The 24,879-nt window shown below is 37.2% G+C and overlaps 1 protein-coding gene and 1 non-coding gene across 4 annotated transcripts in view; one reads left to right on the top strand and one right to left on the bottom strand.

Moving 5' to 3' along the window:
* Positions 1-24,879, top strand: part of PPP2R5E (protein phosphatase 2 regulatory subunit B'epsilon) — a 140,136-nt gene that overhangs the window by 20,438 nt on the left and 94,819 nt on the right. The gene's annotated exons all lie outside the window — the stretch shown is intronic.
* On the bottom strand, positions 6,609-6,733 carry LOC134374425 (small nucleolar RNA SNORA32). Its single transcript, XR_010023272.1, has one exon. It is a non-coding gene; the product is annotated as a small nucleolar RNA SNORA32 (small nucleolar RNA).

Here is a 24,879-nt window from a genome sequence, read left to right as displayed (position 1 = left end):
CCAAGGCTACAGGTTTGGATCCTATATAGGGATGGCTGGTTCGCTCACTGGCTGAGCGTGGTGCTGACAACACTAAGCCAAAGGGTTAAGATCCCCTTACTGGTCATCTTTTAAAAAAAAAAAAAAAAAAACTAAAGAAGTTGCTAGGAGTTTTGCAAAAGAATTTTTGGAGCAGGTGGCTTAGAATATGAATTTTGTGTATTAAATTTTTTTACTTCATCTGTGAGTTTTTACTGAAAGCTATTTTTATGAACTGAAATTATGGATTTGTTGTGCATGTGTAATTTCGATTAGCAATGAAAACTGTATTTAGTCTTTATCCATACTTAGAATTTTTTTTTCATGGGAAGTTGTGGTTATTACAATGTCCAAAATGCTCATTTCTCATACTTATCACAAGATAATGAATATCGTCACTGATGTGTCTTCAGTTTCTGTTGAGACAAGTAAATATACTCACCCTCTTGGCTTTTTCCTTTCATAATGGATTCCAATAAAATAAGTGACTGTGAAAGATAATGTTCACAAAAGCAGCATGGACAGGTATTTGAAGTAGGTATATGAGTAAAAGAGGGAAACAAAGGCTCCAAGAAATCTCTGAAAATTCAGAGTTCAGGGTGATTGATCTGGAATGTCAATCAGAATTCTCTCTTCCAAATTATGTTCTTGAGCTGGTAGATGCTGAAGTTTCTGTTCTACCTTGAGTTCTAACTTTTTATTCTAAAGAATTTGAGTAAAGACTCAAAGAGAAAAACTAAAGCTTCAGTCAAAGAAGGGCACTTTGTCTTCAGCTTAATTGAAGGTTGAGACAGTGTCCCCTATAGTTGTTTTTTTCCCTCCCATCGGTTAAAAATTTAGAAAAAAACAAATTATTGGCATTTATTTTTTTCTTTTCTCTGTTTTTCCTTCTCCTAGTTGTTTTGCAGATGGGTTTGCTTAGGGTCATACAGAGCTATTTCTGTGGCCAGGTCAGACATGCAGAAGTAGCATGGGAGCTGGGGAATCTGACAATTAAAACACAAAGATGTTGCATGTCTGCAGGGGAGATTTGTGGAAAGATCATAGGTTTGTGAGCCAGACAGACATCTTAGAATTCTAGCCAACTTTTCTTATAGGCTGGTGACTTTGGATGAGTGGTCTTGGAACCTCAGTTCGCTTGTCTGTAAAGAGGTGATAATGTCATCTACCTTGCAGGATTCATTTGACAAGGGGTGTATATGAAATGCCTAGAGCAGTACCTGCCACATGGTAGGTGCTTGGTAGCTGACAGTTGTTGTAATATTTGCATCCTTGAGGTCAGGGTCCATGTCCATTTATGATTGTATTCCCAGTGTCTCACATAGTGCCCCCTCACATCTTCACTGTTCAATGAGTACCTGAGTGAAACCATCCTATCAGGCAGGAAAGGAATTCTTCGTATATATAAAGCAGTGCTTGCTCTTAATTATAGTATCACTTTTTACCCATTTTTCTTTTCTGGTTTGCATCTTAAATATTCTAAAGATTCTATTTCTTTTTTTAATGAAGGGAGTTTTTATGTAATGTAGTTGTGTAATAGACTGAGTATAGTTTAAAGACAAAGGTTTGTGATCTTGGACTTAACAGGAAAGATGTTGCTTTAGATAGAGCACAGTCTCTGAAAGGGCCCTTTGATCAAAGGTTGCCTAGTGCTTTGAAAGACTCTGGGTGTAAGTTTCCTTTTCTAGTTTTATGATCAGTCTTATTACCTGTGACTGAGAGCTGGCAGTGTCTGGCATATAGGAGATATGGGATGAGTGTTTATTGAATGAATGAATGTGGTGGTAATTCAGATATCAAGATTTGGTGGGGTCTTTATTGAGTAGTATTTATTTGATCAGCTTTGAAGAACAGAAATGAATTTTAGTGCAGACTTGACAATAAAACCAATTCAGTTTCCTGTAACATCCTGTGCAGATTTTCTGGTTCACAAGAATTGCTGCTGGCACTAATGTGGCACTTTGCAGCTCTCCTTAAAATACTCCGTAGAAAACAGTGGGCTGGAACCCAAGACCTGTAGAGCATTCGTTACTTTTGTATAGTCTCCTCCCGGTGGATATATGGGGGATGTGCACGTGGAAGAATGAGCTGTGGGAGAGAGTGTGGTATTCCAGTCCTTTCTCTTACCCTTGCCCCTCTTATCTTATAGGGATTGATGTTGGCTCAGGCGTGCATCAGCTCTGGCTCATCACGATTAATGAAAGATAAGCACTATAAAAGTTCCTACTCTGGTCTTCTGTGTAACTTCTCTTTCCGCTCAGATGGATACCCAGCCTGTCTTTACTTTTGTTTGATGTGTGTTCAGGAAATTTAAAAAGCTTATTTTAATTCTAGCTTTAAGCAAACGTAATCAAAAAGGAAAAGTTTGTGTTTGCTGTTGCAAGAACCCATCCCCCCTCCATCCCTTGCCTCCCAACTTCTACCATCGTTACATTTTTTAATATACAGGAAGAAGTGAATTTCAGGTTATCCATGTTTCTATCCCTTCATTACTATGTATAATTAAGAGGTGGAAGAGTATGATGTGTTTTTCTAAATTTTTAAATAACGTGAAAAGCAGACTTAGTGGTTCATATTTTTGAAATATTGTACGGTATTTGGGGAGATTTACTAGAAACCTCATTTTCTGGGCACTTTATATTACTATGCATAATTTGATAAGACATAGACTATCCTGTTTTTGAAGGCAGTGGATGCAGTATATGTTCTGAATAGACCAGTGCATGACCCTGAGAGGCCTTTCTTTGGTGAGTGTATCATCAGAAACAGAGGTAATCAGGATCTGTCTCCAGGAATTTTCTTTCTTCCTGAAGACTCATTTCCACACGTCAAATATAAACTAGGCCATAAAGTCTGGTGAGTGCTTTCATTTAGCCATCCAAACAGTTTCTGTTTCAGTTCCAAAAAAGGCAATTTTTCCCCCAGCCATTGAGTAGTTAGGTTTCCTTTTTTTGTTTATTTTTTGAGGGAGAGTGGGGTTGTTCACTGCTGTTGGGTTCTCTTTGGTGACAATAGGTGAGCTGTTTCAGAAATCAAGCCATTTAAATACTAGTTGTTTTAAACTCAGCATATAATGCTAATGTTAGATTTTTATAGAGTTTGGAAAGCTCTGACAGGAGACTGTTTATGTAGGGAGGTTTCTACTTGATTCATAGGGGTAGCTTGGAAGAATTATACATATTTTAGTTTTAAAAATTGTATTATCGACAATTAACTTTGAAAAGAGAAATGGTCCAGGAGGAGAAACAATGAAACTGTTAACAGTAGCCATCTTTGGGGAATAGGAATGGAAGGCTTCACTTTCTACCTGGACATTAAAGAGAATTAATTAAATTAAAAAACAGAAGTGTAGTCATGTGTCTTAGATCTGTCTGCTTTCCAACTCATAGAAAATAAGCAAACTACTGGGAATAAAAATGATATTTATGAACATTGGTGATAATTAGATTAAGCCTATGTATGAGCAGTTACAATGTGAGGAAATATGTATAGGAGTCTTTTAACACAGCCTAAATGCTTTTTACTCGAAGTATAATTTGAGATATGTATGTTTGTCTCTCTATCCTTCCATCCTCCATCCTCCCATCATCCATCACCTGTCAGTATTAGCTAAGGAAGACAATTACAACTTGTGATCTCATTAATATAATTGGTTTCTTTTCTATAGGAAAGAGCTTAATTGCTCGTCTATCTAGATAACCTCGAAAAAGCATTATTTCTCATGTTCAGCAGGAGGGTAAAGTACTTAGTAATTTTCAGAAATGGTGTGTGGGCCATTGAAAAGATAAATTCTATTAGTGTGAAATCTTTTATTTTCACTGTTTTCTAAGATTCTTATCTTGGCGATTTTAATGCACAAAGCAATAAAATCAGCTCCCTGGCTGTCATACCACATTTTAATGAGCTACACAGTAATTTGTGACTTGTGCTCTTTCCTTTTCTGATCAACTCATCAACACCATGCCCATTCTGTATCAATTTAATTTAGAATTGAAATTTTGTTTTCTGTATACTGCCATTAGAGAAACCAAGAGAGCTTAGTGGTTTGCATTTGATTTGGGGGATAAATATAGATCTTGAATCAGCTTTTGCTGCTTTACCAACCATTCCAAAACTTGGTGGCTTAGAACAACAACCATTTATTTAGCTCTCCATTCTGTGTTTTGGCCATCTGGGCTGGGCTCAGCTGTGCTGGTTCTTGTCTTCTCTGGGCTCACTCATGCACCTGCAATCGGGGCGGTTGATGGTCTCACTCACATATCTGATGGTTGGCTGACTGTTGGTTGGCTGGGGCTACAGGGGTGCCTGGCCTCTGTGAGTCTCCTCATCCAGCAGTTTAGCATGGGCTTCTTCACATGGTGGCTTGTAGGGTTCTCTAGAGGAGTAAGAGAGGGAAAGCGCAAATGCTTAAGTACTTTTCAAATCTCTGCTTACATCATGTTTGCTCTTCTCCCATTGTCCAAAGCAAGTTGCAAGGCCAGCTGAATTTCCAAAGGTGGAGAAGGACTTCACCTCTTTGTGGGCGGAGCTCTAAAATTATACTGCAATGGCATGAATTCAAGGAGGGAAAAAAATTGTGGCCATTTCTGCAATCTGCTATAGCTATTCTGAGGACTTCACGTCTTGGTTCAATGGATATTGTCTCTATTTCGAAGAATATCTAGAATCCATCCACTTCCTCCTCTGCTGCCTCCTAGTCCAAACCACTGTCATCTTTTGCCTCCTAAAAGGATCCCTGCTTCCATTCTTGCTCTCAGTTCTCTACACAGCAGCCAGAGCAAGCTTTTAAAAATAGAAGTCAGATCATGTCACTCCTCTGTTCACAACCTTCCATTATTGGCTTCTCATCTCATTCAGAATAAAATTTAAATTCTCTTCTGAGGCCACAAGACTTTACATGATGTGGCTTGTTCTTTGACCTTCTCTTATCTAGCTTTCCTCCTCGCTCATCCTGTCCCAGCCACGTTTCCCTCCTTGCTGTTTCTCACACACACTAACATGCTCCTGCCTAAAGGCTTTGCATGTGCCGCTTTCTCAGCATGGTTCCCTGCTTAACTTCTTTTAGGTCTCTGTATGTCACCTGTTCAGGGAGGCCGGCCTGATGTCCCTACATAAGATAACATTCTTTCCTGCCCATCTCTGTCTTGCTTAATTTTACTCCATAGCACTGATCACCAGCTGACACTTGTTTATTCATCTTCAGTCTCCTCCAGTTAGAATGTAAACTTCATAAGGCAGGGACTTTGAGTGTTTTGTTTGCTGTTTATCCCCCGTACCTAGGACAGTTTCTTGTGCAGGGTATACACTCCCTAAGCCTCAGTGGAATGACTGTCCAGAGACCATCATCTGATCTTAGTGGTGGCTCTTTCTTAGAGCTGAGGTGTCCCCACTCATTGCTGGGCTAGAGGCAACTGATCTCCTTCCCTTGTCCTCTTTCCTGATGCTCAGCTGGGCTAGAGTAATGATATTTAATGAAGGGTGCGTCCTATCTCCCCTTACAGTTTTTTAACAAAATTTTAATTTGATAACTTTTGGATCATTTTTCTTTGTAAAAACCCATCTTTGTGGATTTAGGAATATAATATTACGTGCTTACCATTTATGTAAATGCACAAATATACATATGTATGTTTTAATTTTAATTTTTAAAATTATTTAATTTATTTATTGGTTATGATTATTCATGGGGTACAAAGCTGATTGTCACCCCTCATGCCCAAGATGTGATGGCCAGATCCGTACTGGCAGCATGCCCATCATCACAAATTGTGATTATACGTCATGTCCCCCACCCAATTATCCTCCATCTCCCTCCCCATCCCCCTTTCCCCACTCCACTTTGTATCCCTAGGAATGCTCTCTCCCTCTGCAAGTCCAGTGCACCACTGTGGTCTGTCTTTCCTTCCTTCTTTCTCTCCTAGCTCCCACATATGAGTGAGTACATGCAGCATTTATCCCTCTGTGCTTTGCTTATTTCACTCAACATAAGTTTCTCCAAGCTCATCCATGTTGTTGTGAATGGGAGAATTTCATTCTTTTTTATGGCAGAGTAGTATTCCATGGTGTATATATACCACAGTTTCCTTATCCAATCATCCATTGATGGACATTTAGATTGGTTCCATATCTTGGCTATAGTGAACGGAGCTACAGTGAACAGGGGAGTGCAGGTATCCCTTTGACATGATGATTTCCATTCCTTTGGGTATATACCCAGAAGTGGGATTGCTGGATCATATGGAAGATCTATCTGTAGTTGTTTGAGAAACCTCCATACTGTTTTCCATAGTGGTTGTACTAATTTACAGTCCTAGCAACAGTGTAGGAGCATTCCCTTCTTTCCACACCCTCGCCAGCATTTGTTATTCTGTCTTTTTGATTATAGCCAGTCTAACTGGGGTGAGGTGATAACTCAGTGTGATTTTAATTTGCATTTCCCTGATGACTAGTGATGTTGAGCATTTTTTCAAGTACTTGTTGGCCATTTGTATGTCTTCCTTTGAAATTTAAAATTTTTAAAATTTTAAAATATTAAAAATTTTTTTAATTAAAAAAATTTTTAAAAAATGTTCTTAATTTTTAATTTAATAAAATGTTCCCAATCAATACTTTGATTGTTAGCAAAGTAGCAGATAGAAAAACTAGTGGGAAATTTTTTTACGGTCATGTCCACAGCAAATGAGACACTGCATTCTAAAAGCCTTGGCAATGACCATTATGTATGTATGTTTGTTGAAGAGGGTAGCGCATGGAGCAAACACTGTAAGTTAGACATGGAGACTCAGGTAATCATGGTGGTGTTAATACCTTCTTTGTACACTCTTCATATTCCTGCAAGCCCTCAGCCCTCTTTTCCTCAGACCCGTGTACCAAATTGTTCAGGTCCCACTGGGCCAGACTTCCTCTGAGCTTTAAGCTAACGCAGGCATAGAGTTGTAGTCCTTCAAGTGTAACTTGTCTCTCAAATGGCTTTTCCATTGCTGATTCTCAGGCTTTGAATCTGAATCCTGTTAGTCCATAGGAGTTTACTATTTGCAGTTGTGTGTTTGTAACATATAATCAAACCTCTCATTTGGTATAATGAGATGGGATGGGAATGAGTAGGAGGGAGGGTAGTCTGGCTTAGTGAAATATCTTAATCACAGAATATTTAAAAATAAAGGCAATGATACGATTTTTAAATTATAGCACATATCATAAACTAAGATAAAATTGGGACACAGTGAGCCACGTAAGCAACAGTAATGGAAATATTTATAATTCACAACAGGCCTACAGAAAAAAACTAAGGATTTTAAATAGCAAAGTCTGTGTGAGAGTCATTTGACTCTTGAAGGCTCATCCTAAGAATCCGAGGACTCTAATTTTTTGAAACTGTTGATTTGAAAAAGTTACTTTTTTTTTTTTTTTTATATTAAATTCTCCTAATTTGTAAGGACCTGAATATGTGCAGGTACTAATTAACTTGTACTTGATTAGAATCACATTCTTCAAGTCTAAAATGAAAATTTTGAGGTGGAGGAGCTGAGATGTGAGGTTTCACTGTCCTGGCTTCCCTTCTTTTGGCCATTCAGGTAACCGTCATTGGAGACACCTCCTATTCTGGAGGTGGATGGATACATGCTATGTTTTGTTGCCCTGAAGCTGGTTGAGTTAGAAATCTCAGAAGCAAAGCAAGAGGGTGTTTTAAATAATTCAGTGGAAAGAGGCTGCTGATAATGACAGTAGGAATTATGAGACTGTGGCTTATAATTAATTCTGGGCTCTGGCTTATGACAGGAAGGAGCAGGGTTAAGAACATGTGCTTTGGGAGCAGAAAAGTTAGAGTTTTAGTCCAGTTTTGCCATTTACTATTTGAGTGATCTTAGGTAAGTTATTTAACCTCTCTATGTCTCTGTTTCCTTGGTGCTAAAAAAGCATATTTTAGGGTTGTTGTAGGGATTAAATGAAATGATGTATGTAAAAGGCTCAGTACTATAAAAGGAACATAGTAGATACTTAGGAAATGTTGGCTAATATATATAGAAGGCATATTTTCCTAAGAATTCAGGAAAACGATGATACCAGATGGACTTAAATGGGTGCCTATGGCACAGTCTTATCTGACATTTTGGCCCCTATGAAAATATCGAATATATACAGTTTGTTAGAGGGACAGGATGAAAGGGGACAGGCAGAGGGAAGGGATTGCCATAGCATTCACAAGGTGGGAATGGTGAGTGGGGTGGTCTGGAGAAGAATGGGCAGGGTGTTTCATGGGTGCACAGTGGCTCCAAAGACGTAAGTGAGGTGGCGAGGAGGGAAAAGCACACACCTGGTAATGGGGGCCAAGAGCTTCAGGGGTAGGAAGAGAACAAGGGTGTGTGTTTTAACAGTTTTATTGAGCTATAATTTCCGTACCATATAGTTCTTCCATTTAAAGTTTGGGAGTGGGGGCGGTGGTGGAGTGAGGGCTTGCAGGCTTGGATCAGGCAAATTACATTGGATTCCAAAGGCAATTAGGAGCCACTCAAGCTAGGTCTGTACAAAGGGGAATGCTACAGACTAAGACTCTGGAAGAATGGAATTCTTCCTGTTGGTTTATGATAGATCCCTAGGGTGATGCTTCTGAAACTTAGCCACTCAAGTTCCCCTAGGCATAAGAGAATTACCCTTGCTGCAATCCTGCCATTTCTTTGAAGTCTTGTTATTTACATTAAAAATTTAGAGATTTTTGCATGTCATAATATATGTTCATTTTCGTTCTAAAAATTGGTGTTTTTAGTAAAGATGATTGCTCTAGGGAGAAGTGCCATATTTATCCTATGGCTTCTGGAAGGGACTCCCACTGTCCTCGATTAATCCGGTAGCAAAGTAATTAGCAATTAGGGTAGTTGGATGCCAGGAAAGAGGGGTCTTTAGAAGGGGTTAACTACTCACAGCAAGCAGGCAGATGGTACCCCTCTTTGATTCTGCCAGGCTTCTTAGGCCCCAAATACTTTCTGTAAGGCATCTGGGGAGTTTTTGAAAGCCTATTGATGGTTCTATAGTGCCGGCTGCTTACCTGAGCTGCTGAGATCCTTTCCCCTCATCCTCCCCAGCTGCAGCCGCGGAACAGAAAGTAATGGGTGTGAGTTCCAAGCTGCGTGGTGTTCCCGAGCTTCATTTCTGAGATGGTTCCTGCCCTCTGTCTCCTCCCACACTCTGCATCATTTTTTTCTCTTCTCCTGGTCTAAAATGCTTAGCTTCTTTCTTATTGCTTTTTGTTTTAACAGTTTTATTGCGATGTAATTTACATACCATACAGTTCTTCCATTTAAAGTGTCCAATTCAGTGTTCTGTATGTTCACACCACTGTCTATGTACAACATTTTCATCCTTCCTGAAAGCAACTCTACAGCCATTATTGGTCACACTTCTCATTTTCCTACCCCGCCACTACTCTCGGTCCTAGGCTACCACTAATCTACTTTCTGTCTATAGTTTTGCCTATTCTGGACATTTCATATAAGCAGAATAATACAATATGTGGCCCTTTGTGACTGACTTCTTTCATTTAGCATAACTTCTTTTATGGTTAAATAATATTCCATTGTACCACATTTTTTTATTCATTTATGAATTGACGAGCATTTGGGTTGTTTCCACTTTTTGGCTCTTATGAATAATGCTGTTATGAACATTCATGTACAAGTTTTTGTGGACATAGTTTCGATATTCTTGGGTAAATACTTAGGAGTAGGATTGCTGGGTCATATGATAACTGTGTTTAACTTCTTGAGAAATTGCCAAATTGTTTTTCAAAGCCTTTGCACCATTTTATATTCCCTCTAGTAATATATATATATATATATATATATATATATATTTTTTTTTTTAAAGAGGACCGGTAAGGGGATCTTAACCCTTGATTTGGTGTTGTCAGCACCACGCTCTCCCAAGTAAGCTAACTGGCCATCCCTATATGAGATCTGAACCCGTGGCCTTGGTGTTATCAGCACCGCACTCTCCCAAGTGAGCCACAGGCCGGCCCAGAAATTCAGTTTTCTACATCCTTTCCAATATTTGCTATTTTCTCTTTTTGATAAGAGCCATCCTCTTGGGTATGATTTGCATTACTCTGATGGCTGATGATGATGAGCATCTTTTCATTTGCTTATTGGCCATTTGTATATCTTCTTTGGAGAAGTGTCTGTTCAAATACTTCGTCCACTTTCGGGCTATTTGTCTTTTTATTACTGAGAGGTAAGAGTCTTTTTGTATATTCTAGGTGTAAGTCCCTTATCAGCTATATGATTTGCAAATGTTTTCTCCTGTTCTGTGTGTTGTCCTTTTTTGATGATGTCCTTCGAAGCACACAACTTTTTGATCTTGATGAAGTCCTATTTATCTATTTTTTCTTTTGTTGCCTGTGCTTTTCTTACTGCTTTTTAATCCGTAGCTATTATGCAGAACGTTGTGCTAAGAATTACAACACGTTGATTTTAGTCAACTTTGCCATGTACACACTGGTTGACAGTGGGCATGTCACTGTCTGTTTGCCCTGTTTATGCCAGTCTATCCGCCACAAAAGAGATTTTTTCCTAAAAAACCCAAGTTGTTAGTGTCACTTCTCTCCTCACAAACTTCCATCAGTTTCCTGTTGTACATAAAGGACAAGATCAAAACACTTTTGTTTGGCATTTAAAACTCTGCCACAAGCTGGCCTTCTCTGTTTCTTTAGTATATCCTCTCTGCACTCCACTTCAAACATGCTGAATATCTCACCTACATCTAAATCTGTCCTACCCTTTTCCTGCTTCATGACTCTGCATGTCCTTTTTTCTTCACTGAGAATGCCTTCCTCACTCTCTACCCCTCTTTATGTAGTAAACTCCCTACTTGGTCTTTCAATATCTAGAGAAAATTTTGTTCATTGTTGTGCCCTTGCAGTGCCTGGCACATAGTATATGCTCAATAAATATTTGTTGAATGAATGAATGAAAGAAACACTACCTTTTCTTGAAAGCCTTGCCTGGATTTTTATACAAAGTTATTTCCCATCTTGGATTCCTAGAGTGTATAACTTTTTCATGTCTGTTGTACTACTCCCCACATTGTTTTGTAATTTGTTTGTAATATTTTCTGCCTTACCCGGTGATATCTTGGGAGGCAGGTGCTGTGCTACTGTGTTCCTGGCTGAGTTTCTGGCATGTGTGATAGGGTAGAACAAGGTGGTCAGTAAATGTTGCTGAGTGAATACATGAATTTCTCTGAGGAGCACTGTCAAGTGAAAGAGGGGTGCATCTGGTCTAGATTGTTGGTTCTCAGTTTTCGTGAGCCAATTTAGATTAAGATTATAGAGTGTACGTAGAAGGCTGTTAGGAGTTAAATCCTCAGAAAAAGATATTCTTCAGATTGCAGTCCACACTTTGTCAGGGACCATTTGGAGATAGACTGGCTCCAAGAACATAGCCTCCTTGCCTGGTCTTTTGAGGATGGGGAAGGGGTGGGGAGAGCAGAGTGAATGGGGAAGCATTCATTGTGTGAGTAGGTTGTTATTATTCCTGTATCATAATAACCACTGTTTATGTTGATTTCCTCCATTTTAAAGTAGTCACTACCAGGTTTAATTATCTTAATTTTAGAGGCGTAAAGCTGCTTTTGGCATCTTTGGAAACTTCCTTGGAAGTTACCAGATTAGATAATCTTAGTAACACGTAGGAGATTTCTTTTACCTCTCAGATTTCATGGCTCAATACTTTGTCTACTCTGTGAAATATTTGTTGTTTATGTTAGTCCTCAGTGATCTCCATCTTCTTAACCTAAGTCATATAAGACATATTTATGTGAAGACAGCATGATATCACTTGTTCATTCCGCAAACATTGTACTAGGAACTTGCTAGATGCTGGAGTGAACAAGGATGATTAAAACAGCATTTATTTAACAGTATTTATTGAATACATATTTTGTGTCCTGCCCTGAGGATAAAGTGTGACTAAGATGGGCAAGGCACTTGGATTTAACAGGTTGGTGCTTCTCATGGTGTTGGTTTTCACTTCCCAGTTAGACTGTAAACCATGTTTCTTTGTATTTCATTCCCGCAAACATCAATATGCTATCTGTGTAGTTCTCAAGAATTAGTTGATGACTTCTTGGATGGGGTTCTTTTGATTGCCAAGAAAAGCTCTGCTTGCCAAAAAAACATGGGGGGTATTTAGAGAAATCAGAACTTTGAAATTTATAATCTACATACTATGTATAGGTCTTAAACGCAAGTGGCTACTCAGGTAGCATGGGAGGAGTAATCTATACTTGTGGCTGGTTCTTTATTTGGAAGAAAAATTTGGAAGTAGCTTGGAGAGTTACTCAGAACTTTACATACTCCGTAGCTCTTAAAACGGGTTTCATTTCTGGATAATGAACTTATGTATTCAAATTTCGGGCTCAGAGGATACTGGCATTTGATTTCAGTACTGCAATTCTTAATCAAAACTTGAAAGAGTTTTCTGTTTTGTTTTGCTTTGCTTTTAAAACCAGGGCTCTGCCTTTGTTAGTAAAGTAGATTTCTGGGGTTGGGGTGGGTTGAGTTGACTGGTTTTTTTTTTTCCAAATGGTTTTCTCACATTCTGCTATCTGAACCTGCTATAGGGCTTCCAAGGTCCTTGTGTACTTCTTGTAGTTTCATTATACCTAGGAGGGGACAGATTATTTATGATTTTCAGATGTGAAATTTATTAAAATATATAATACATTAAAATACTTTTGGGAAGGATAATAGTAAGGAGTACTCAAGCAGAACATCTTTTAAAACAACTGTCTTCCTTGCATCATTCACATGCGATTTAAATGTACTGTTCTCTGCCCTTACTACAATAGTCACCCCTTATCTGCAGGGGACCAAGACGCCTAGTAGATCCCTGAAACCATGGGTAGTACTGTGCCCTATATATACAGTCGGCCCTGTGTGTCTGTGAGTTCTGCATCTGTGGATTCAACCACCCTCAGGTTGAAAATATTCAGGGAAAAAAATTGCGTTTATACTGAACATGTACAGACTTTTTTTCCTTCTCATTATTCCCTAAACAATAGAGTATAACATCTATTTGCATAGCATTTACAATGTATTAGGTATTATAAGTAATCTAGAGATGATTTAAAGTATAGGGAGGACATGGATAGGTTATATGTGAATGCTACACCATCTTATACCAGGGACTTGAGCATCTTCAGATTTTGCTATCCAAGGGGGGATCCTGGGACCAATCCCTGCAGATACTGAGGATGACTGTACTGTGTTTTTCCCAACACATAACTACTTTTGGTAAAGTTTAATTGATAAATTAGGCACAATAAGAGATTAACAACAATAACTAATACAATAGAACAATTTTTTAATGATATGCCAACATCACTACTCTTGTGCTTTGGGGCCGTTATAAGGGTTACTTGAACACAAGCACTGTGATACTGTGACAGTCAATCTGAAAACCAAAAGAGCCACTAAATGACTAATGGATGGAGAGTGTCTAGTCTACAGCATGGATGGGCTGGAAAAAGGGATGATACACGTCCTGATGGTATGAGATTTCGTCATGCTACTCAGAATGGCACACGGTTTAAAACTTATGAATTGTTTATTTCTGAAACTTTCTATGTAATGTTTTTGGACTGCAGGTAACTGAAACTGTGGAAAGTGAAACCATGTAAGGGGGGACTACTGTACTTTTGTTATGTTATCTCCTTGTTCTGGAACAGTTGTTTAAAAACTTCAGTGTGTATAAGAATCACCCGAGGAATAGGTTCTAGTTGTTGATTCTCATCTACACTTCTCAGTGGTTCTGATTCAGTAGATCTTGCCTGGGGATGTGCAGGCCAGGTGGTTTGGGTGCTGTGAACTGCAGACTGGACACTGATTTGGAAGCTTCACAGTTCTCTTTCTAACTCTTTGCATGGGCCACTTGGCCCGATCCAGCCTGCTACCCCACAGCCCATGTTCTCTGATGGACTTAGTGCCTTTGCTGTATTCATTCCCCAAGATGGAAATCCATTTTCTGTCTCCTTAGGGCTCAGCTCAAGAGGTAGGTTTCCTGAGAAGCTTTCTCTCTGTCTGGTCTATCTCACCCTGAGGGTGCCTTCCTCTAAATTTCTCTGTATATGGTAGTTTAAAATAACATTGCCAACTTTCCCTATTTGGCTCTTATAGGTATTGAGTATGTTATTCTTGATTTATGGTCTGTACTGCTTTTTGGACCATTGCTGTAAATTGCCCTGCCTTATTAGTTATATCTTTCAGGGCTCCCATGTACAGCTTCACAGGTTGTACACTGCATAATATTATGTGCTGGCCTTCTGTCTTTTAATGTAAAAAATAGTTCATCTCTCTCAATAAGATTTTAATTGCCTTGAACATAGGAGTAATTTTAGATTTTTGTGTTCTTCATAGCACCCAGTAACTATATTCAACTTATTTCCTCTAATATTTTTATCAATTTCATGTAGTAGAAAAATATAGTGGTATTATTTTGTCTTTTATTTAGAAGAGTAGAACTACACTAACAGAAATGATTTAAGATTGGCAACAAAATCTTAAATTTGTTGAATGTTCTTTTTTAATTTTTAGAGTTTTTTTCCCATCAGTGCTTTATTACATTTGTTGTAAGTATGTGACAGGTAGTGTTTTAAGAACAATTAAAATAAAAATGCTGTTGATTTTATATTTTCTTATGGAATGTATAGAGTTGCTAAAGATTTTGATATAAAGATTCCAGTTAGAAGTCTTGGGCTAAGTTTTTCAGAATCTTAACCTCCTTCCCCTCAAAAAAGATTACAAAAAAGTTCCATGTGGTTTTTGGTCTTTCTTTTAAAAAAAGAAAAAGGAACATTTTCAAAGTTACAAAAGTCATGTGTGTATTATTGTAGAAAATACTAGATGAACATTATGGAAAGTACATAAAAATCATCCCTACTCTAATCTCCGGAGATGATTACCATTTCATACATTTTGGTGTGTATTCTTCAAACTTTTTTTTTTTTTTTGGATTGGGGGTTAGTAGTGGTAGTGGAGGCAGTGTCTGTATTTGTGTGGGCTCATGGTCTTGAAAATACTTCTGAATTTATTTGTAAATAGACAAAAAATTTTTGGAGGTCTAACTCTATCCCAGTTTAGTAATTAGTAAAACTTTAACAAGTCATAACTATGAGTAGTTTATATTAATGCCTTTTTTATCAAATCAAATCGAGTAATCAGCCTATCCAATTAGTTGTACATCTGGTCAGATCAGTGCCTTGCTGAACCACAAGACTGGGAACTTTTGAATATAAAGCAAGGCTTCTAGAATATTAGGTAGTGTTTGCCTCTGCTACAATAAACTATGTATCCATGTTGGGATCCACTGAGGTATTTTGTTTGTTTGTTTGTTTTGTTTTTTAAATATTGAAAACTGAGCCAGAACATTTTTGCTTGTAGTTTGAGGAAGGAGAGTGTTCATATTCAGCTTCTCTGCATTTTGGAGAATGATGATTTACAACATAATGTTCACATTTCTCTCATTGTCTTCTCATGCTTACCAATCTTCCAGCAAGACAAGAAGCCACATAACTGCTGACTAGTGTCGATACACAGGGTGACAGTTCATAGGAGGAGTATGGTATAGAAGAGAATAGGCCTTGGAGATTTGCTGCTTTCTACCTATGTGTGACCCTTAGCAAGACCCTAACCCTACTGAGTCATGGTTAGTTCAGCTATAAGATGGGAATAAACCCAAACCTAAAAGTTTAATTTGATAGATAAAGTCTTCAGTTCTACCCCATTTCATTCCTTACTCTTCCTTCCTATGCCCTGGCATGAAGGTGCCTCCTCTGTGATGGCCAGCAGGGATGAATTGTCTTGAACTTTCTGCTGCATCTCTCATCCTGTATGCTTTAATATATATTTCCCTCTTATTTCAGCGGAGAAGGTGTTCCTCCTCCTGTTCAGTAAATTCATTTTTCCATCTGTGTCTCCACTGCCTCTGGTCCTTGATCTGTTGGGCATGCCTTCTAGTTTCACAGTGAGGTGGCTAATTAATTATTTGTATTTTTACATTTTTGCCATCATGTGTATTCGTCTCTTTCGCAGGCAGCTCTGACCTGTGATACTTTCAAAATTGTATTAAGATTTTACTTACTGATGCTCTGGCTAGGTAGTGGAGCTCAGGACTAAAACCGACCTTTCCCCTTTGTTGGCGCAAATGGAATGTGGCACGTCCTGTGTTCTAGTGTGTCCTGAGACCTTTTTATTAGTAGTTGCATTTCTTAAAAATTGCCTAAGAAATAAATGCCTGTATACAAGTGATTTTCATGACTAATTTTAATTTTAAATTTGGAGTTGTAGTTTTATGGGAGGGAAAACTTTGGTATCTGACACGTAAATTTTCACTTCAGATTTCAAATATTTACTTTAAAGAGCTGTTCTGTTTGTAACTAGGCAGTTTTATATTTCATATTCACTGCCAGTGGCTCCTAGTTGCCGGTCACCAAAGCTGGAGAGGTATGTGAAGATATTGTAAGGGGTTCAGTCATCCAAATGAACCCCTGACTGCAGGCTAAATAAATAGTAGGCTTTGGGTATAAATGTACTAGTGTTTTTCACATGTATATAGGAGCTTGTGATTAATAAAGCACATATTTACTTAAAAGCATTTACTGAATTCATGAAAATTTTTCATCATTGTATTTTTTTAGTGATACCATTACTATCATGTGAAGATCCAAGGACACTTTAAAGCCTTGCAAATGTTCATATACATGGAGCTTGGAGAACATCCTTCTCTAAAACCATGTCAAGGAATTAGTGACATGGTCAGAGGGACCACTTGATATACAATTGTTTAGAAGCATGCATATGTTAAGTAGTTTCTGTTGTAAGTAGACCTTAGAGGATTTAAGCAACCTTTGCTTTTTCAGTTAATAAAAACCACATTATTTGTTTCTTAAATGTGTTTAGGCCATTAGGTCTCAAGACAAAAATAACAAACACTCAAAAAAGCCCTCAAGACGTGGTTGACCCTAACTTAAAAAGCTATCTAAGTTACAAAGAAAAGATATTAACTTCATTTAAGATGGGTAGTTTTGTTGAATGAATTGGCATGGTGCTCAAGATAAGATGTAGCTATAGAAACTGAACTTTTGGCAATAAATGAATTCACCAATTACCAAATGTAGTATTTCCTAAGTGAATAAGAAAACGAGATTTGTTGGTGTTTATGACAAAAGAAATATTGAACAACAGAGAAATGTGATACCAGATGATGTCACTAATGTGAGTGTGTTACTGGCCGTGAAAGAAGCATATTCTGTGACAGCTTGTGTCCATCGCCGATTTACCTTTCCAGTTTTGGGGCAAACTTGAGCAATTCATGTGTTTATACCCAGTTATTTACCTTGCATTCTGTTAGTTACCTTTGGGAAGGGGAAGGGGTGTGGTTAATCCAGAGACGGTGCTTGTAGTCAAGAAAGAAAATTTGTGGCTTTTTGATGCGGAGCCAAGTTTTAGGAAATCCCATGGGGCCAGTCTTTAGATCCAGGATTCTAATTTGGTAAAGAACTTTGAAGTTCTTTCGCCATACTCTTCTTTCAAAGGAAACGAAATACTATCACACTCACGTTTATGCATCTCTATATAAAATGTTTAGAAATGGTATCATATGGCTATTGTATGTTTGTGATGATAACTGTCTGAATTGTTTAAAATGTTATGGAAACATGGAAAAACTTAAGCAGGAAGAAATAGAGATAGTTTATTTTTAGCAATTTAGAATGTTCCATTTAAAAGCAGTTAAACTGGCTAGAGCTGGGGGTAGGAGGAGGGGTGCTATGGTGTTTTAAAGGCCATAGCTATTATGGTGAGTTCCTGACATTTTATTTTGAAGTGTGTCTGCCCATGTATTTTAGAACCTGAAAAATTTCTTAGAAAATTGTCTTTTTTACTGTGCACCCAGATAAGATAGTTGTTTTTCCAAATCTAGAACTGAGATTTTAAGTTTTATTGATTGTTAGGTCCATCAGTCTTTTAGACATGGCTTCTTTGCTTATTCATTCAAGATTTAAATGTTGATCATTTAGATTAATAAATTGAAAAGGAAAATTAGAATAATTTAAATTTTCATATGATCAGATTCTGCTAAATCAAACTATAAATTAAATGTTTATTAAACATTTAATAAACATTTATTAAAAATAAAAATTTTACTAGATTAAACTACTTCTTTCTATGTTCTTAGTTGTTGGTTGGTTATGGTTCAAGAGGGCATCTGGGTGAGGTTTCTTAACTCTTTGAATTTGGTTTGGCAAATTTACTTAAGCTTTAAGTGGCTTACTCTTGAAGGCTCAGCAGTTTCAGTATAATATTAGTGGATAAGGGTGAATACCAATACATCCCAATATATGATATAAAATAATTTACAAAGCTTGATTTATAGAAGTGGTGAATGTCAAAGAAATTTTTAAAGACTTAAATTTGGAAAATGAAGGCAGTTCAAGTCTAATTTTAAGTATGGTTCTTAAAAATATCGTAAATGGCTTAAAAAACTCATGCTTATCAAAAATGAAAACACATTAGTGTATATTCTTTTAGTCTTTTTTCCTTTATCTCCATATACATATGTATATACATGCTTATTTTCACAAAAATGGGACCAAACTCCTACTATATGTGTATTTCTATAAACATTTTAATTCCTACTTAAAATTTGTCATATTTTTTAATGGCTGTGCAGTCTTCCAAGGTATGAATATACAATAACTTACTTAAAACCATTATGTTATTGATAACATTTGGGGTAGTTCCATTTTATTCCAGTTGTAAACAACGTTGGGTGTGGGGGAACTGCTGAATACCTATCTCTCCATGTGCATAGGTGAGTATAGATTCCTAAAAGTGGAATTCTGAGTAAAAAATAAAAAATTTGGTAGATGCTGCCATATTGCTTTACAAGTAGCCGTTTATATTCCTAGCAAGGGTGTCTGAGAATACCTTTTCCTCACAGCTGGTTTGTCACCAAGTGTTCTCAGTTCTGTTAATTTTTGCTAATTGTATGGGTCAGAAAGTAGTATCTTGCAAGCAAACGGAAAGGACATTGTTGGGAGGGAGGGGGGAGAGGGAGGAGGGAAGGAGGTCTCGGTAATGGGCCACAATAATCAACCACATTGTATATCGACAAAATAAAATTAAGAAAAAAAAAAAAAAAGAAAGAAAGTAGTGTCTTGTTTTTATTTAAAAACAGTATTTTAAAAAAGAAAAAATAACCCATCTTTAGGAGTTGGAACATCATTTCTTCTGAAGAGGTGACCGTGATTACGGTTAATCTGATTAAAAGTATACAAACTGAATTACTGAGGCAGGAAGCATCACTTCCCACTGTACGAGGATTACTTCAAAAATGTTTATGGGAAAATTGAACTAAAAGATAATATGAATCATACCATGAACTTTTTGAAGACCCCTCATTGTTGAAGAATTCTTTGTCATTTGAAGCTCAGCTGGTTAATATTCCTAGAGTACTTCATTATATTGTTATTCTTCATGTTTGGTAATATCAGAAATTTCGTGAGAAATATTTCTTACCTTGTGTGCAAGACCACCTACTTGAGTACAGTTTGCTATCTTGGATACAGAGTAAGCTGCCTTTGATGCATCTGTTTTCAGGTACTTTTGCTGGAATGCTGAGGTTGAGAAACCCTGCTTTACACAAAGGAGTTAGGGTGTTCTGCCTTACAATTCTCTGATTCCTTAAACTGATTCTACCCCATTTCTTGCAGCTACCCGTCATACTGACCATTAGTTTGTCAGGATTCCTTACCTAGGGTGGCTGGTACCCTTGGCTACCCTTCGGGACTTCGTTGCTATTTCTAGCTTTTTTTCATGTTTTGCTCAGAAGTAGAGATAGGCAGGAAGAGTCAGATAGAGACTGGCAAAGTGGAGCCTGGTATCTTCTTTGAGGCTATAAAAGTTGTCTAAAGACAACTTCTGGGTTCTGGTAAGGCTCCTGATAATTTCTGGCCTGTAAGAATTGCCTGTCATTTACTCAAATGCAAAACAAACACTTAATGCCCCCTTCCCTCTCCAGACCAAAAGCAAAACAGAAAAAACCTAACAAACAAAAACAAAACACCTGGTGATCAAGGAACAGCCTGGAGTAATTATTCTTATTCCACATTTCAAGTTTGTACTTGACCTGGGCTAGCTTAAGAGAAACCTAACTGGTATAACTATCTTTAGTACATTTCCAGTGAAGAGGCTGGTAGAGTCCAAAAGAATGCTTTGAATGATCAGGTCCGTTAAAAATGCCAGATTCTTTCCATGGGGTTAATTTAAACCTGCTATGACCCTTTAAAAATGTTCACAAGAGGCCTCAGAGTCATTACAACATGGAATACTGCTTGTTTAGTGGAAGTCTTTCTAAAGGGCACTTTTATGTTTGACTACATTACTTATATTATCAACTATCATGCAGAAGAGAAACAGGAATTTTGGGGTCCTTAACTGGATAGAACAGCTGCTTTGGGCAGAGATATCTCATGAAGTAAATTTTCTTTTGAATAAGAAGGGGAAGCTCTCCCACTGGAAAATAAGGCATATTATTATTCTTTCTTCCTTTTCTATGACAGTTTAGATTTAGACTAAGCATATGCAGTGTACAAGGGGTCTTCAAGAAGTTTGTGGAAAGATTCATATTATCTTTTAATTCTATTTTTCCACGAACTTTTTGAAGTGCCCTCATATATGAAGATGTAAAAATTCAGTGTGCTGTCTACTTAAGATGTACCTGTAATTCTTGTTCCAGGTAGTAAGTTGTAAGTAAAGTTACTGAAGAACAGAGAATGATTGGGTTTCTTTTATGACCACATGGCAGAAAGTTTCTGGGCTGTCATACAAGTTTTCCCCTTTGTCTTTTGTTGTCTTTCTTTGTCCCTTTTGTTTTTTTCATTATCTTAGTTTAGTGCTCCTGATAAAAATATGATGCAGACTAGAAATATGAGCCACAAATGTAATTTAAAATTTTCTAGTAGCCAGATTAAAAAGTCAGAAGAAACAGATGAAATTAATTTTTATAATATATTTTCTTTAACTCAGTATATCTAAAATATTATCATTTCAACATGTAACCAATGTAAAAATGAGTTATTTTACGTTCTTTTTTTTCATACTAAATCTTTGAAATCTCATGTGTCTTTTATATTTACAGCACATCTCGGTTATGTCTAGTCAGATTTCAAGTGATTAATAGCTAGTGACTACCATATTGGACAGCACAATCTTAATTGGTCTGTTTCCATTTTGCAAGAATTTTACTACTTATTAGTACAGGACATTCAGATAAGGGTGTTCATATACTAACACATATATGTAATTTAAGAAAAAATATTTTTTGTAGTTGGTAACCTTAACTACTCTTGTTTAAGATACTCAAAATATGTCATGTTTCAGCATTGTAGTTGGTGTCATAAATTGGCCTTCACTTCATTGTATTCGTGGCTATGCATATGCCAATTTTCCAGTGACGTGTATCCTTTGAAAATAGGTATGTAGTTGAGAAAGGCATCATCCAAAAAAAAAAGGAAAATAACTTTTACTTGAATTAAATTCTGTTTAATTAAACTGTATTCTCTGATGGAAACATTCTAAACCTCGATGTTTTCAGGAAGCTTGTTCACACTGAAATGAAGAGTTTTGGTATTTGGTGACAAACATGGAGTATAGTGCTATATAAATCCATGCAGAAGAAAATGGGCTCTACTTTCATTAATGGCTTTACAGGTTGAGGATAGGGCTAAGTTGGTTTTCAACTTCAGGAAATGGAAGTCGGAGTTTTGGGACAAATATAGTTTGTGTTGAGTGAGGATATGTGAGAGTCACTGATAATTGAAAAGTGAATTAACAATTTTTTATGCTCAGTTTTTCCTTTCTAAATGTTATTCAGTGAGCTTGGACTATTTTTATAATCAGAAATAAACCCCCCCTAAAAAATTAAGGAATAAAAACCTAAATGAAAGAAAAAAAGCACAAAACTAAAAAGCTAAAGCCACCATAGTACACAAAAGTGAAGAGATTTGAAGACCTGGATTCTAATTCTGGTTCTGCTGTTAACCTTCTGTGTGATTTGGGTAAGTCAGTTAATGTTTCTGGGTTTCCATGTCTTCATCTGCAAAACCAGAAAATAAAGTTGATTTAGTAACTTAGGTATTTTTGGTTATACAGTAATACAATTCTATGATAGTTTTCATGAAAATGTTTTGGGGAAGTTTTTAGAAGGAATGAAGAGAGTCTAGGAGCTTCTTGTGAAGTCTTTCATGGAGTGAATATTTATTAAATCCCTGGTAATTGGAAAGCGGCGTCACTTAGCTCTAAAGAATTTGGAAGAGATTATCCTAAGTAGGGGTGGGGGTTGAGATGGGAGGGAAGGAAAGATGCAAAAAGATGAGAATGAATATAGAAATAAAGTGAGTGTCTAAGTAATACTGTATAATTAGAAAGGGCCTTCCCTGCTTAGTATCTCATTTCATGTCATTTAGTATTTTGGAGACATGAGGGAGAATATAAGGAAGTAGGCGGGACCACGTGGAAAGACAAATAAGGAAGAGGAAATTATTAACAGAACTTTGAGAGTACTGCTAAAAAGCAGTATTTGGAATAATCCAAGTAAAGAATATTTGGACTGAATATGAGAGTAATTAAAATAAGTGATTGTGTTGAGATGACCAATGTGAGGATGTCATCCTGAAATTAAGTGTTGTTGAGTTTTAGAAATTACAGAAAAGATTCTTTGACATGGTAAATATATAGAGTGTGTGCAGTTGAGTTTATTACTGGGTTTAAAGGTATCTTGAACGTGGAAAGTCCAATTTGTGAGGTAGAAAAGACTAACATTACAAATTTGTTTAAGACCCTCAAAACATAGATATACCTAGCAGGTTTATCCAGCAGTCTCTGAAATGCTTTTCAGAAGTCATTAGATTGATTTCAGAATGCCACATCATTGACACTGACCCTGTTCATTTATCCACATCTGCCATTGTCCTTCCCTTCTGCTTTTTAATCATTCTCAAATTCCTTTTCTTCTCCAAATGCAAAGCTGAAGAAACAAAGCGTCTGTTAGTATTACTAGCAAAACTATTTATGAGCTCTGGAGAAAAGACCAGAGGAATTTAAAAGAGAAGCAGGGTAAATGGTAATCATTTGACTTCACATCTGATTTCCTAGTGGAATATATCATGTTTCTCTTATTTTAAACTGTCTTCACAATTTGAGCCAATGTTTATTTTCACTTTCAAGCAATACGTTTTGTAGGTGGCATTATGGAAACTGAGGCAACGTGTTAAAATACTAGGATACTGGTTTTGTAGTTACTTTTCTGGACAAATAACTTCCTCTGATTCTTCTAAGGTAGAAACTATGCTTGTTAGAGGGCCTGGGTATAGGTGGGGCTTTACGGGCAGTCGTATTTAAAATAAATTACTTTTTACAGAAACAGTGTGGGTTTGAGACAGCTTTATTCATGTTATGTACTGGTCTCATAGACACTACAGGGGCACTAATATAATTTAATATAATTCCAAGAGGGCAGATATTATTGCATCGTGCAGTCAAATTAGGTGCTGTAAGAGAGGTGTGAGCAAGGGGGCCGGGCAGCTCAAAGGAAGGAAGCGATTATATCAGGTGGAGGCAATCAGCCCGGACAGTCTTCATGAAAGAGGGGACATTTGAGAGGGGCTGGAGGGTGAGGGGCTATTGAGGTGACCAGACCAGGGGAGTGAAGGCATGTGGCGGGTCTTTTAGCTTAACCAAAGGTAATGATATGGCTGGACTTAGAGTTTATATGGGATAGTGGGAAAGGAGGAGGCAAGAAAGCAGGAAAAGGATAGGAAAAGAACGGGAGGGGAGAGAAACAGTGGAGTCCTGTCGATCTCATGTCTTCTGCAGCTTCATATTCTGGTATAAGTCCAAATGATGCTGTTGGTAAACACTTGTGATGGGATCTTTACATCCAGTGTGTATAATTTAGCATGCATCTCAAAGTAAGAATGCTGGTGTATATACATAATAGATATTTATATTTGGGGTGTGTGTGTGTGTGTGTGTGTGTGTGTGTGTGTGTGTGTGTGTGTGTGTGTGTGTGTGTGTGTGTGTGTGTGTGTCAGAGAGAGAGAGAGAGAGAGAGAAGGAGGGAGGGAAGGAGAGGAGAAAAGTAAAGAGGAGGGTTTGGGAGAGAGGAGCTAGAACTAAATGTAATTAGGGTACTTTTTTTTTTTTTTTTTAAGAGGAAATGCCTTTGGGGGCTTCTCCATCACAAATGTTTGGCAGTAGATGTACAGCCACAAGACAATAACAAATTAATTCTTATATATTACTAAAAATAAAAACACCTTTAGATTTTTATGGGTTTTTTTCCTATCTTAAAAAAAAGAGAAAAACTTGGAAGAGGGCATTCACATTTCATAGTTATGTTGTTGCCAGTGTGCTTTTATTTGAGTAGCATAGTAGTACCAGCTCCTTTGTGAATCACAGAGATATCAGGCCAAAATAGTAACAAAGAAATTGGTGCTTCATTTAGATAGAACATTTACTTTTGTGAAAACAAAGCAGGTGAAAAAGCTATTTAAAAAAATGTTGAGTTTGGATATAATAATCGCTTTGGGGGTGTTTTTTTGTTTTTTGTTTTTCCTTCTCCTAAGGTGCTAAAAAGCTATTTATTTTTAAAATAAGAAGTGCTGTTGCATTGTTTCTTAATACAGGAGTACTGTCAAAAGTGCAACCTCTGAGGAAAGCTGAGCAGACTTGGCTAGTTTGCTGTGGGTGGTTCTTCTCTTCTGCTTAGGATTCCTGTAAATTTAAAAGAAATTATTGGCTTGTGTGTTTTC

The sequence above is a fragment of the Cynocephalus volans genome, chromosome 3 (genome assembly GCF_027409185.1).
Source record: "Cynocephalus volans isolate mCynVol1 chromosome 3, mCynVol1.pri, whole genome shotgun sequence".
NCBI lineage: Eukaryota > Metazoa > Chordata > Mammalia > Dermoptera > Cynocephalidae > Cynocephalus > Cynocephalus volans.
Note: the sequence above shows the minus strand (reverse complement) of the source record. Positions and strands in the feature narration are given on the sequence as shown.